Source organism: Anser brachyrhynchus (assembly GCF_964034855.1).
Source record: "Anser brachyrhynchus genome assembly, chromosome: 2".
NCBI classification, from domain to species: Eukaryota; Metazoa; Chordata; class Aves; order Anseriformes; family Anatidae; genus Anser; species Anser brachyrhynchus.
Genome location: NC_137695.1, coordinates 36,844,246 through 36,859,885, shown reverse-complemented (window position 1 = coordinate 36,859,885; position 15,640 = coordinate 36,844,246). Strand labels below are relative to the sequence as shown.

At 41.0% G+C, this 15,640-nt stretch overlaps 1 protein-coding gene and 1 long non-coding RNA gene across 10 annotated transcripts in view; one reads left to right on the top strand and one right to left on the bottom strand.

Annotated features, from left to right (window-relative positions):
• CREB5 (cAMP responsive element binding protein 5) overlaps window positions 1-15,640 on the bottom strand; it is a 264,451-nt gene that overhangs the window by 226,145 nt on the left and 22,666 nt on the right. Inside the window, exon 1 of one of the 8 annotated variants that reach the window (XM_080580469.1) lies at window positions 99-187. The exons of 6 other annotated variants lie outside the window; for them this stretch is intronic. The gene's annotated coding sequence lies outside the window, so the exon portion shown is untranslated. Of the gene's footprint in view, window positions 1-21; window positions 188-15,640 lie in introns of those variants that run through there. One more of the 8 variants, XM_080580468.1, reaches the window with a different exon arrangement.
• LOC308189888 lies at window positions 262-2,130 on the top strand. Of its 2 annotated transcripts, none has more exons than XR_013946702.1 (2): window positions 262-340; window positions 567-2,130. It is a non-coding gene; the product is annotated as an uncharacterized lncRNA (long non-coding RNA). The 2 variants fall into 2 exon arrangements; XR_013946703.1 differs by having other exon boundaries at window positions 266-340; window positions 440-2,130.

The window sequence follows — 15,640 nt, the reverse complement described above, 5'->3', positions numbered from 1 at the left end:
GGATCAGAAAAATAGTCCTACCAACTGACACCAAGAAAGCATGCTCCTTTCTGACTCTCTCCCCCTTTTTAAACTCAGCAGTAATCTTATTGCCTTACTGGTAAAAACATCAAGCAGGCTTGTTTCCTGTTTCAATGTTATTCTTGAAGTGGGCTGCAGTAAGAGTCTGATTTTCATTGGGCTATTATTATTTGCAGCTGTGCGACCTTTTTAACCCTCTTTTAAAAGTGACATTTCAGCCTTCAACCTCAAGCTGTCTAAATGTTGCAAGATTTTCAGTCCTCTGATTAACAGTGAAAAAGAACCGATGGGGAGATGTACTACAATGTGCCTAATACAGGTCAGTGCACCGATCCTGCCATTTGCACAAGTGAGTAATTACACTCATATAAGCAACCTGTTTGTTGAAATTAATCACCTGGGCATGTTTGCAAGACAGGTTTCTTCAGGCTGGTGTGACCCAGGTCACTGAGATTGCCAAAGACGTGTACAAAATCCACAGTCACTAGCATTAGCAGCGGTATGCGGAGACATGAGCAATAAATGAAGCATCACCTGTTTCTTAGGGTCACGGCCACAGCGTATAAGAAGTGAGAGGAGATGTGGTTATGGTGCACTTGTGCGTATTAAAGAACCCCATCGGCGTATGCAGCATTTCAACATGCTAGTCGTGGCTATTCAGTGCCGCACTATTTGCAGGTAATTACAGTGTTATTACAAATGCAATTAAGACTTGTTGGTTTTGGAAGTGTAGCACATGCGGGGTTAATGCCGACGGTTGTTCCCAATATGCCCTTGCATGAGCAAAGCCGATTTTAAGTATCGCTGTGCTAAAACGGTGCATGGTGTTTTTCGTCTGTGTGGACCGCTCAGTGGAAGTGCTTGTTTTCTGAAGTTAGCATCATGCTTTCCACATGCACACATACAGGGCTCATTATCACGGCCCTGCCTGCTTCGGCTGCTACAACAGAGGGTCTGTCAGCATTTCCATTAGAAACCACCCCCCGTTTCAGGATTAAAGCATTTCCAAATGGTTCTGGATGCTGGAAAGCAATTTGTGTCTGGAGTCCCCAAGAAGGCCTTTAATGTGATACACATTTGAGCTGGGGCTCTAGCTCTCACTGGTACTCCAGTGAAGTTTTTGTGATTACATTTATGACATTTATATGTGGAAAAACACTCAGCTTGGGCCTTTATTCATTTGTTTTAAAAGAAGAGAGCCCCATAAATCTTCAGGCAGAGTGGAGCGCTCTCAAAAAGCGGTTGATGTGTGAACTGCCTCTACAGCGAGCAGCGTTTGGTCCTGTCCCTGCGGCTGGCAGCAGCAAGCACCGGCTGTGTGGCACGGGGGTGCCTCCTGGGTAGCTGCAGCCCCTGCCACCTGTGCAATTGCTGGCCAGGGACATGCCTTGGGATCAGCTGAAAACAGAGTACCAAAAAGATTCTGGTTTCACGCTTGCCAGACACCTCGGTTCTTGTTAAACATCCACTCAGTTTGTTTACTGCCTGTCTGAACAAGATCCAGCGCTGGGAAGACTCCCCAGGAGTCTGAGAGTTTTGCCCCGTCTCTCTCTCCCAGGTACACCCATCTGTCTCCAAATCAACTGAGGCTGAAGTGGTTTTGCTCCCCGACTTTGGCCATGACAAAAAGCTGTTTTTGTTATCAAGGGAAATCTAACAGCTTTCTCCTGCATATCTTCCACTTATGCCGAGCTGCTTTCTTCTAAAGGAAGAAAGAAAGAAAGAATGTGTAGAACTGAGGATAACCAAACAGAAAAGGGGCAAGGATAGGAAATTTCAAAAGGGAAAAAGAATGAAGTTTGAAAACCTCAAGAGCTAAGGAGGGGGAAAAATGAGGGAAAGCAGAAGCCCAAGGGGTTCTGGCAACAAGGAGCCACCAGTGGAAACAGGATAGAGAAAGAAAATGGAAGTGAGGCCTCCAGACCACTGGGTACAGGACCAAGGAAAGAAGAAAGGAGTAAAAGGATACTTCTGAAAAAGAAACTCAAAATAGAAAGCAGATGACCTACTGCCTTCCCATGTAACAGCAAAGTGAGAGTCCAGCACTGTATGCCATCCATGCAAGACAGGAGTATTTGGTAGCGGGCACAGTTGTTGGTAAAGGGCTCTGTTTGTCCTCTGCACTGGATGAGTCATAACTCATATCAAGTGAAAATACACAAGTTTAAATGATTAATCTATGTTTCTTAGGCTCTCTGTTTTACAGAAATAACCATGGGATTATTAAGCACAAGCAACAAGCAATAGAAGACCCAAAAAAAAAAAAAAAGAAATAGGAAAACAAAGGCGGAGAGTGGATTCACTTTTGAAAACAGTTCATGAAAGTTATCTCAGCACAGAAATATTCTATAGGAGAAATCAGATCTTTATAGGGAAAGATGGCTATTACTTCAACTCTGGAAAAACACTTCTAGGAATAATGTGGTTATTTTACACTCTGCAACTGGCCAAGCAGGGACTGCCTCCCCTGGAAGCCTTCCAGGCTTGTAGCTCTGCAACTGTCCCCCACTGATGTCATTTGCAGAGCAGCCCTAATACCTGCTCTCCCTTGTTACAAGCTTGAAACAGCGTGAGTGACCAGACTGCAATACTGCTGACAACGCAGAGGTTTGCTTAACAGAACGTGCAGCAGCACCAACACAAGCTGTAGCAATACAACCACAAACACAGGCAATGAAAGGAAAAGTCGCTATTTGACAATGAACATTGAACACACTGTCAGACAGAAAGAACACCTGTATCACTTCTCCATTTTACCTACGTGCAATTCTTCTGCTAGCTTTTTCAGCACTGGAAAAACCCAGACCTACTAAGTAAAACCAACATCTATGTCTATAGTTTTAACTTGCCAAACACAAAGGAGAATGTCAAGTGTCTATGGGTAGTCAAACAGCATCTAAATTTCATGTTTATCTCGATGTGAATGAATATTTCATAAGGCATTCAACGTAAGTGCTCATGCTAGAAGGTTAAGTTAGACTGCTGTGAGTCTTGGGATAGTAAAGGGAAAGAAAAAAAAGAAAGGCAGCATTCAGCAGATGCTTTATATGGTCTGCTAAGAAAGGACTCCCCACTATCTCAAAGGTTCAAACATTAGAGTTCTTAGTTAAGTCGCCCACAGTGGTGACAATACCTGTCTTTAGTTAAGTCACTGTCCATCTCACGATTTGTTCTGTACAAAGGAAGGTGGGGGAACTGCAAAATGACTGCAGTAACACAAGTGGCAGGAATCTTGCTTCAAGAGACAAACACTAACGACTAGTGTTTTAAAGGAAAAAATGTATTTGCTGTGTTCTTTCTTTATGAGCAAGTTTTGGCTTCTCCCTGTTTGGGACACAATCCCTTGGGGCATAGAACATGCACACAGAAGTTAAAACCAGCATTAGCTGAAATCGATATTTACTAGCAAACACTTGAAAGATTTAAAGGAGAAGATACACAGAGAGAACTCCATTCCAGACTCTTACAGACGTTATTACCATGGATCCAATAGCACCTACTCTCTCACTGCTAATTTTTGAAGGTTATACACAATGCAGTATTCGATGTCCTAATGAGTTACAAATAACATAAGAACAGGCTGCTCAAAATTGTATCTACAGCTATTTGACAGAAAAGGGGGAAAAAACAGAAAATGCATGGCTTGTCAGACAGTCTGCCCCAATATTCACTCTTCTCCCAAAGGTTAATAGCATTAAGTGAGGTGGCTGCTCTGTCTTCTGCAAACCCTTTTCACAAGCACTGCATCATTCCTAGAGCTGTGGAAGTTGCTGTGCTTCATGTCGGTAGTTCTTATGCCAAGAGCTTTATTGTGGGTGTACAAAAGAAAAACAAAGAGTCTTCAGATCATCTTCACAAGTTAAGATGGTTCATCATGCCTATTGCTGTGAAGCAAAAAATAAATAAATAAATAAATAAATAATAAAAACACTTCAAGGAAAAGTTCAAGTGTTATGCACTGGAGAAGATCTACAGGAAGCCTGTAAAGGGCAGAAAAGGCAAGTGCAACTGCGGCGAGAAATGAAGCCCATGAAGCAGAGGGTGTCAATGATGAACTCCCAGTAACATCTGGCAAATAAGCTAATCTTTTGGGACTTTCCAATGTTGGCAGATAAGTATGTTGTCTGTCCCTTCAAAGGCTGACCTCATTTCTATCCTTGGGTTAATGGCATGCAAAGCTCTGTGCTACAGTTACTTTTTTTCACTCTTTCCCCCGCCCCCAACAGTTATTCTTAAACACCAAACAATTTTGCCTATTGTTATAGTTTGCATACAATTTAATTAAGAGTTTTCCCTCCAGGAATAATATTGACTGAAGGTTTTGAAGGGTTGTTTTGTTTTTTAAGTGTACTGTAACTGCAGTATGCTAATTGCTTTGGTTTACGATACACAAATAGATAAAAGAATTCACCTACCTTGCATGCAAATAAACACTTGGATTTCCAAAGGGAAGGAAGAAAAAAAAAAGAAAGCATAAAAGATATCCTGGGGGAAACAACACAAGGCTGCTTAGCTGACTTTCATACCAGAAGCAGTTAGGGGCTTTAACACAGGCTTTGAAAATTCTGCCAGCCCAAATTTTCCTTCTGGTTTATTATATAAAATAATCCTTAAACCAGAACTCTGCAAACCAACTTTCTACACTTTATGGATACAACTTTGCAATTCTGTATATTTAACATAATTTTAAATTAGGGCCAACCTTGCTTTTTCTTTGTTTCTGGTTGTTTGTTTTTTTTCTTTTCTTTTCTTTTCTTTTTTGGCTTTATAACTAACATACAGGACGACTTAAGACTTTCATTACTTTCATTACATAGAAAAATGAGGCCATTAATAACTCTGCTACAAGCCATTAATTATTAACTTTTACCCTTTTATAATTACAATTTTTAAAGATTTTTTTTTTTAATGGGAACTTCTCTCTCTTCAAAATGACCAAAATTCCTGAATCAAGCCTCAGCATTCACTGTTCTTAGCATAAGATAAAATCCTCTAGGGTAACAAATCTCTGCTGGGAACACTGGCAGCTTGTACGTCCCCTCAGGCAGCACTCAGCACAAGAAAGTCTTAGACATTAAAATCTGAAAACTCTTCTCTTCCGCCCCAACGATCAAGGGCAGGTTGATCTGCAACAGTTTATACTTTGTATGTGCAAAACTACTACTGGAACTCTCCAACACATACCCCTTTTATTCACTTTTAGTTTCTCACCATCACATAACAAGATCTACTAACAGCAGATTAGCAACCTACTTCAGGTGAGTTTCATATTTTTAGGAATACTAAGATGGGATCATTATACTGTTAAAATATTTTAATTAAAATTCTAGTTTTTGAGTTTGGGGACCAGTTTAGAAAACTGTTTCCACCTCATCCTTATTATTTGTATTGAATATATAGTACAGTACAACTGGACTTAAAGAGGGCCATAAGGAGTAAGCAAAGATTTGCTCAAATTAATCAGCAACTTAGAAAAAAAACATATATACTCTGAGAAGCTGCAAATATCAAAGTGAGAGCTTCTGTATTCTGGTGGCCCTTTTAGACATTACAACCAGCCCCTTCTGGAGGCTTTCACACTGTCAAAACAGCCAAAACTAAGGACCAGAAGTACTACTCACAACATTTAACCGAACCCCCTTTGTTTTTTAGGCCAGATCTTTTAGCCTACATGTGCTGGAATACCTGAAGATATACCAGCAGTCACGGGGCATGTCCAGTGCAGATACCACCAACACACTAGGCCCTGCTGCAGGGTTCAGCTGTGTTCGTCCTTGACCGTTTATGAAGCACTCTGCAACTACACCAAGGCCTGGAGCCAATAAATAAATAAATAAATAAATAAATAAATACAAATGCTGTGAGGACCAAGGGATGCCCAAGGCAGGCAGGCCTGGCACTGCAGCCCCCTCCTCTGCCCCCACTCTCCAGCCATGCATGGCAGCAGCTCAAGGTCCTTGGCCATGCCAAGGCTCTCCTCCCACCTGAGGGCTGTGCCCTGGAAATTCAGGTATCTGACCAGAAGAGAGCACAGAACAGCCCATGGACTGCCTGGCAGACATCCCAAACAAACGAAAAAATACAGGGTTTTGTGCTACACACCGCTTCCACAAACCCTCTGGCCTGGCTCTGGTGTACACCCTGGAAGGGTCTGCAATGCTTGGGTCAAGCAAGAGGACAGGGCCCAAGAGAGGGGCTACCTTTGAAGACAGTCCAAAAGAGATCTTCAAAGACTTCTTCTCAGATATCTGCCTCCCTTGAGCACAGAAGCTGTGATCCCGACCTTCCCCACCACCCAGGCGAAAGGGAGAGCACCCAGAGGTATTTGCGAGGGCCGGCAGCGCTTGTTCCTCCAGCCCGTGACACCAGCTGTGCCCTGCAAATACATCTGCTGCATGTGAGAGAGGAACAACCTGCCTCTCTCCGCACCCCTGAACAGCAGCTCAAACATCAGCATCTGAGAGAAGCCCCAAGACAGGCAAGGAGATCATTGTGCAGGGAGGTGACCAGTTGAGCAGAGAGATCTGCTTGATCTGCTCAGATCTCCAGAGAGATCTGCTTGTAGGTACTGAGGAGAGCGCTGCACTGCAGGAATGAGTGTGTGGTGTGTGTGTGTGTCTGTGTGTGCACATGCAAACCCATGGGGTAGGTGTGAGTGTGAAAAGGAACATTTCTCTCCCTCCTAAAAGACTGCAAGTATGTCCCAGCAGTGCAAAACTCTCCAGAAATCATCTCAGAAAAGACTGCCACATTGCATTAAAAATGCAGTCTTTCTGGCCCGTGGATTATTGTCTCCATTAAGGAGGCAGTATATCAAGATGAAAAAGTTCCCAGCCAGTCACTAGCCACAGATTTCTGGCACTGACCAATCCATAACTACAAACAAGAATATTAAAAACCAGCACACGTGAAAAAATTATTACTCTCCTAAAAAGAAGGAGGCAAAGTAAGAAGTAATTCTCCATAGGCTGTACATTCACAATCTGTGAACAACTCACAGCAACTTATAACATGCTGCAAGTGCAAAGCGGTGAAATTCAAACATCTTTCAAAACCACAGATTTGTAACTTGCGCTTATGTAAATACACAGCTTTCAAGCCTCAGCCATCCTGGCCATAGCTCTTCTGGGAAAAATGAAAAAATCTTGGCTGAGGTTTCCAAGAGCAAGTAGTGATACTGAGTGCCTCCAGTTTTTAAGTGTCCAATCAGAAATACTTTAAAAGGGCTTCATTTTCAAGCCATGCTGCACACACCCTCTCCAAACCATATCCCTTTAGGGAATATTTATCCTAAAAAGTAAGCAAATAAGGAAAAGTCAGACACACACACACATGATTTTGTTCATTCTTCTCTCAGTATTCTCTCTAACATGAAGATGTAATACTGTGTCAAAATTACAGACAAGAAGCTAAAGACCACAAATTTAAAGAGAGAATTTTTAAACAGAGCCTAGAGATGTCCAAAATCTTATTAAATGCAATAAGATTTAAGTATATTGTATATGTAGCCTCATCTGAAAATGAAAGTTTACATGATATATCCCAAGTTACGCAAAGTTGGTGGCAAAGCCAGGAAATAAACACATACATATTTATAGTCACAAAACTACAAATACATAACTACAAGGTCATTCTTTTGGGACTGGACACCATAGACTGATCTGTTTTTTTTGCATTTTTAATTAATATAACTTATCTCATTTTCCACTAGTGTGCAGAATTATGAATAACAAATTCTTTGTATGAGAAGTTAAAATAGAATTTTTTTTAAAAAAAAAAAAGCTATCTCAACATACAGTTGCCTCAGTTTCTAAAAAGAGGATTTCTTACATAAGCTTTTTGATGGTCTAGTAAGCATATGAATGCATAATTCCCCTGTCCTCTCTTGCAGGAAGAAAAGTTCACTGAGATTTGTACCAGGACAGTGAAAAAAATAGTCTCATTTCAAAAGTAATCAGAATGTAAGCATTTACATCCTCTAATGCTATAAATATAACCCAGTACACAGAAAACCCGAAGAGTCAACCCAAGGATCTTTGCACACAGAATCACTAACCTTCTTGCAATCTGCCTGCCAATACAACAAACATGCTGTGGGTGTCTTCTAACATCTGACCGGGTCTAATTATGCCTCAGAGTACTTATTCTATTGAGGTAATAACCATCAGAAAATAATGGTATAATTGAGATAGCAGAATTTCTGCAAAAGCAGATTTTACTGGTTAGCAAAATCAGTGATTGCCTCTGATAAAGTAATTGTAAGTTGGGGAGTCAGTATTTGGAACTGCAGAGCACTCTTGGAAAGATGCTTTCACCCTAAGAGCTTGACAGATCCTCGCAGTGCACCACCTGCCTCTGACCAGGCATCTGAGGAGAGTCAGTAGTTCTTCTCAAAAAGCCATATTACTGCAGGATACTTCTTTCCAAGTGTACGCTAACAATATGAAGGCCATTAAGGCTGTATACTCTAGCTGTCATAATTTTGCCTGATATACTACCCAACATTTTTATAACTACACAGGCAAAGGCTAGGTTTTCTTCACAGAGAGAGATATTTCTATAAAGTTTCAGATACTGACTACTGCTTTAACATTTATCAGTGCTACAGAGAGCTTTTTCACAGAAACACAGAATGATTTTAGTTTGAAGGGACCTCTGGAGGTCATCTGGTCCAACCCCCCTGCTCAAGAAGAGACACCTAGAGCAAGTTGCCCAGGACAATACCCAGGCAGCAATTTTGAATATTATTACTGCTAGATTTTCTCTCAGGACAGTTAGTTGCAATTACAAATAGGTTCCACTAACTTCTCATATGTCAAAATGGACAAAGAAAATGTTTGACAGACATTTTGGTTGGTTCATCCAAACAATACCGTTGTTTGTATAAATCTATAGAACATAAAACATTTGGAGAACATCATGAAAAAAAAAAATAATGGGACTATGGTGAGTCTTCTAAGGGCTTTCACCTACCTGCTCTAGCAGACTCCTGTGCTGCACTTCCCTCCTCTCACCTCATGTTCTCATTTCTCACATACTGTCTTGTTCTCACTTGAAGAAGCCTCAGATCTTTGACTGTTCATTTTCCATTCACACACATAACATTTTATTTGATGCATTTTATATTACTTCATAGCACAAAATTTGCTGTAGTATACAATGTATTACACAGTTTTGCCATTTGTTGTTAATGGTGCTTAAAAAAACTTAGGTCCTTCTCTGAGGTACTTTGATGCTACACCAACACTTTTGGTAGTGTTTTGGCTGTGTTGTAGACCTCAGAAGTTAGCTCCTTTAGGTAGATGAGGACAGGAAAAGATGCAGAAAAAAAAAAAAAAACTACTAATGAGAGAACATCTGAGCTAACGAACCAATCAAAAATACAAGATTCTCTCCTAGCATCACTTCATGATAACAAGAAACATGTTGAGATAGAAGGCTGCATTTTCTATTTGACGTTAACCCAAAAAAAAAAAATCACTGAGCATTACCTAGGTGGTAACAACCTTAGAACTGCAGAGACAAATACACTGAAAGCATATTTCCTTTAAGTTAATTATCTGTGAGAAATATTCACAGGTTGTCTTGCTTCTAGCATTACTGCTTAGCTCTTTAAGTAGACTCTATGCTTTTCTTCATGGATTTACAACTTAGCTGTGAAATGGGTCAGATGAATCACTTTGGTAGGTAGCTACCACAGAAAAAAAAAAAAAAGAAAAATAAATAAATTAACCAGTCATTATGGACCTTCACACTAAAGAAATTTAGGGAACGTACTTAATTTTTTAAGTTCTTCCTGCTTTCTAGATGACTTTCTCTGGCAATCTCATTTCCATTTTTCTCCTATTTTCCTGCTAAAAGAGGACGGGGAAAACAAACTGAAACCACAGGGAAAAACACTTTGTGGAGGGTGTTTGTGTGATGGAGTTTGGTGTAGAATTATGGAAATATTTGGGTTTCTTCCTCAGTGCAGTCTTTGGCAAATTTTATAATTCCAGATCAGCTTTTCTGTCCACACACATGACACAACTGACTACAAAATTCATTTTGAAGGAGTTGACAGGGCAATGTTAGCTAGCCCATCACAACTTCCAGAGAATGCAGTCCCATGACTCAGGCAGTCACACCTCACGGTGGTGAAGATCCCAGTTTCAAGGTCTGTTAGAGGGGTCAGGCCCATTCCACTACTGGATTTGACCTTATATTTGGCAGACGGGGGAGGAAGCAGAGATGATCAAGCTACATACATGCTGGCAAAGATACCTTCTTTCCTTCATGCCTATTCAAAAAGTCTTTGTAGCTTGCACTTTTTCATGGAAAGCTTTAATTGTGTGATAAATCACAGTTAGCAAAACAACTATTTCTCTTTTAGATCAAATCCCTTTTGGAGGGCTTTAGCAGAATAGTTATGCTCACAGATCTATGGTAAACGATCCTGTGTAGTAAGATTAGTTCAGGCACTCGCTGATAGAGCATGAACATGAAAACACATATCCACCATGGACTGTGATTTTACAGTAACTTTTACAGAATATTGTAAGACTACTCATTTTGGTGTGTGAAAATCCCTTTGGTGTTTTCCAGTTAATAAGGATGAAAGGGGAGGGGAAAAAAAAAAAAAAAAAGAGAGAACAGAACATGGGAAAAAAATTATAGGGCTGCATAGGCAGCCTCGAAGGAACATGGACTGTACAACCTTTGAAGTACCCAATTCTAAAATGAGATCATATGAGAATTTTTTAAAGCAATAAAAGTGAAGCCTCAGACACAAGTGTAAGTTACAGCCTGAAGTGCTTTATCACAGCTCCATGAACCCTCTTCCATAAATCCTGGTTGTTCAAAATGTTTATTTACTTCAAGGCAAAAAAATGAACTGATTGTGGGGAGGGGGAAAGAGGGGAGATCTTGTAGTTTCCCAGAGGTGTGTTGATAAATAAGGCCTGTATCTCATGATATCAAAATCATTGCAGGAGGCTGTCTTCTGCCAGCCTGCAAGAAGGCATTTTTCACTTGTAGGGAGAAGAACAATTACCAGTGCTTTATACACTTTTGCAACAAAACTCCTGCCCTCTGGAGAGCAAGGCCTTCGATTTAACAACATGCCTATAGGTATGTAAAAATCACATTATCTTTTAAGTCTGTTGCATCCAAAAATTTTGCCTTGACTAATTGTATGTCTCTGCTGTGCCACATGAAATACCATGCCTGTTTACATGGCACCATACAGAACTGGGCAGCAATGCTAGCTCATATCAGCGAGTAACATCAGCTCAACATTGCATTTGAGCTGATCAGCCATGTCTTTCACCAGGGCTAGCTAATCCACACACAAAACTCTGCTGATGTGGATATGTTCCTTCCAGCTAGAAATCTGCCCACGTTGTGTGATATGCACATAATCAACTTAACTTTAAACATCTTCAGCATCTCCACCTCGTTCAATCATCCCAAACTCCCTCCATAATCAATGGAGAAAAATATGCACATGAATAGGCACAATTCACTTGACGTAGACATCTCTATTGTGAAGAGAGGAGTTGTGAGCTAAAATTGCCACTTTCTCTCTTCTGTCTCTGAAAGATGCCTGGAGGATTAGCTCACACACCACATAGATGCCTGCATGTGGTCAGAAAACCCCATTCCTCCATACCTGAATTTACCGCAGCAGTCTGAGTTGGGATAATAACCAGCTGCCTGTTCATACAGTGCCTTTAAATCTCTGGACAGCAATGTGCCGGGAAAAAAAATAAAAATGCATGACAGTGTTGCTATTCATATTCTTAAAGCACAGACTAGAGAGAAAGTGATAGGCTAAGAAAGTGTCCAAGATCCGTCACTTTTTTTTTTTTTTTGCAACCGGATCGTGTTTTGCTGCCACTGGAGTAAAAGGCTGGCTCCAATCTCCACACTTGCGTTCACTTGGCACTTCCAGCCCCTGGGACTGGCTAGAATTAGCGAGAGGAAATATCCTGCGCCATCCAAGGGGAAAGGAATGCCTCGTGCTGCTCACAGTGACCTGCCTGATCAAGTAAGAGCAACCCTCCAGCTGAGTACAGGCAGGCCTTCCTCACGTGGCTAACGGCTGCCATGCGGGACCCCGAGCAGGGTGGGCTGAGGTGCGCCGCAGGGGCAGTCCAGCACAGAGGCTCTCTTAGCCGCAGAAAACAAGGACTGTTTTCTCACCCCTCTCTCTCCAAACTCCAGCTTTCCCGTCAGATAATAGCTGCAAAAGGCATCACTTTAGATAGCAGGAAAGCTTGTGTGGTTTCGCTCTTAATTTACAGGATAGGGAGAAGTTACTTTTAACTATATTTAAATTATAACATTATCAATATAACCTGTGTTGGGACAACACAAAATTCATAACATTTTGTAACAAATTCATAACATTTAATTCATGTTTCCAGCCTCGTGGCTTGGCTGCCATCAGGTTCTGTAAGACTTTTCCACAGTTATCCCAAATTTTGTACTCTATACATGCAAATATTTGTTATGTAACTTTGAAGTAACCCGCAGGAGGCCTGAGAAGAAATACAGTCTGGCAGCTGGAGGAGAGAAATTGTTCAGCTCTGAGACTTACTTGTTTGGAGCCATTTAGAGATCTGTCCTGATTTTACAAATGAGATAAGAAGTACAGATTTAAAAATTATACAAATGCTGAGCCATCTGTTTGGGAAGATTTCGCAAAATGAACCCTTTAAATTTCATTCTTCGAGTTATAAAAGACTCCATCCGGGGAAGCTGTTACAGTAGGTCGACTTCATCCTCTAAGGCAACTTTTCCTCTTTATTCTTAAGCCCTGTAACACCCTTCAAGCCCCAAGGGCATCCCTGCAGCAGTCTTCAGAAAAAGAAAGACAGAGAGAGAGTTGTCCTTGGATTTATTTAGCAAGAAGGAGGCCAAATCTGGGACAGAGAAAAGGGGTTTGCATAGAGTCAGAGCTCTCATGGATTTGTAAAATCATCTTGCACATGGAATATATTGAACTTTGAACCTAAACTAAGGTCAAGCAAGTTTAAGGCTTGATACAGATGTTTCACAGAACTCTGGTAAATGAAGGTGAATGTTACTGTTAAAGCAAGAGAAAAAAACAAGCTATAAAAATGGTTGGTCGATTGTTTATTTTTCTTTTCAGTCTATTGTCGAGTTTACTTTGTCCCCCTTAAGCCCAGCACTGGTATTTCCTGCATCTGGGTGATGACAGCAATCTCTTATACACCACATAAAACAGATTTAGAAGTTTGAAATCCACTCCTGGCCTGGTTTCTCCCCGGAAATATATCCCTCCAACATGAGGGAATATTTGCATTTTCCTCATTTGTCTTCAATGTATAAGAATACTGACTGCCTTCTGGTGTACAGAAAAAAAAAAAAAAAAAAAAAAAACAGGAAAAAAAAATGGAAAGAAAGAAAATCTCATTATACGCAAAGTACCAAGCCCTCCATAGCCAGTGAGAGAGCTTGAACCAGGATTTTTTTTTTAATTAAGTTACAGAACGATCCAAAGAGAAGTCCCTCAAGGAAAATTAACATAATGACTTTTTTTTTAAAAAAAAAAAAAGATACTATGATCACTTGTTTTTAGCCAATTACTTTTCTTCCTTTGGCACTAATGTGTTTGAAACGGTGCTCAGAAAAGGGGCCAAGATGTTCCAAATGTTCAATGCCATAACAAAGCACAGGCCAGTATGGAAGAAATCCCCTTTTCCAAGCAAGTTCTGGCTAACAGAGATAATGTCATTGGCTCTGAACCTGGAATGAGTCTCAAGATTTGGCAAATGCAGGAAAAATGCAAGTTCCGAAATAAGTTGGAAAAGTTAAAAACTTTTAGGAGATCTATGGTAAAATAATGCTGTAATAACATTAAGTACTCTTCGGTTGCAAAGAGCTTACCACTCATCAGCTTTCAGCATCAGGAAGGCATGCAGGTGATATTATCTCTGTTCTACTGATAAGGCATATGAGCAAAGGTAAGAGATGGCATGAGTACCAGTGCAAAGTAAAACAATAGACGATGAGCCAGGAATTTTTGTGTTCACAACAGATAAAAATGAGGTAGGTTTCAAAGTTTAAAAGTTAAGGAGAGACAAGTTTATGGAAAGGACAGTAGTAGTGTTAGTATTTTTGGTCTTCCGAGGCTAACAACTTGAGTAAGGGAGTTGCAGGACTAGCACATCTGCTGCTGTAAATCTACTTTAAGGCTGGCTACTTGCTTTGTTTTCTTCACATTCCCACAGAAGTCCCAAGAATCCTGGTTCCAGTTCCCCACTGTTTTGCACCCTGTGTAATCGTTACTGCCCCTGAATCACCAAAGCACTCGATTGCATGCTAAAGTTTCAGCACACACAAGCACTCTCAAATCTCAATTATCCATGGGTGGTTTAACCAGATTCAGTGGATTAACTGTGCTTCAGATGGAGAAACACCATACCTGGTGCTACACAAAGCCCCTGAGGCTTTGGCAGGGCTCGTAGGTCAGGCTGATGGCTCCAACGTTGCTGTCCTGCTTGAGCTATTATGGTGGGACCAATGAAGATTGGTCCCAGTATTTCAGTCCCCAAACTGGGCATATGAGGGGAGCATGGTACAAAAGCACGTCTCTACAATTACACTGACCCCTTGCTATGTCAGCACCAACTCTACAGAAAACTGTGAGTATCCTCACATCTAAAGTAAGGTGTGAGGATTGGGTGTTGCAGATCAGTGCAGAACCACGCAAACACAGAGAGCCAATGCTGCTTCAGCAGCTTCATTGAGCAAGTCTTCCCATTGCCAAGAGCAGGGGGAGCAAGGCCTGGGGTCCAGCAGGAGTGGAAGGCACCTGAGTGGACAAGAGCTGACTCCAGAGAAACTATGATGCTGCCCCTCTACGCTGCAATTCCCATAAACTCTGGGTTCCTAAGGAAGCCAAACAGGTAAGTGAGTAAAAACACACCGATCCAACTTTGCACTGTATCAGATTTACCCCCATGGAAATCAGAGCACCAGAAAGCACGGTTCAAAGACACGTGAGTAGGTTTGCCACAGCCAGGTCTGCATCAATGTGGCTCACCACAGGTCATACAAACCTGGCCTGCCCTGCACTAAATCACTGCAGTATCCCTGCATCAGGGCATACCAAGAACGGAGAGTAACCCCATGCACCGGTAGGCTAGGAAATGAAGAACTGTCGATTCCCATTGACTACCAAAAGTGTCCACAGGTTTACATAGTTGAAGAGACATTATGTAGCATTTAGCATGAACAAAAGAAGCAGGCTATTTTTAACTTTTAATTTAAAAGTTTTAAAAATTAAAAAAAATAATAATAATTTTTAAATGAAGTTTGATTTTAGAAACACAATTTTCTAGCATTAACAACCAGTGCCTGACACATTACAAGCTTGGCAGCAACCAGACTAGTGGAACAGTTGCAAGGGAGGGAGTCGAAAACAAAGACACATACAGCTTTTACAAACAGAAAGTACAGGCATTGTGGAGGGTTGCAGACTACCAGAAAAGATAGACTTTCAGACAAAATGTATTGCCCAGCTACAGGAGTGTGACCTGAACTTGTATGAATTTTTAAAAGGTTTACTATTTATTGTTCCATCATTCCATCAGACTAACAGTAGAGTGTA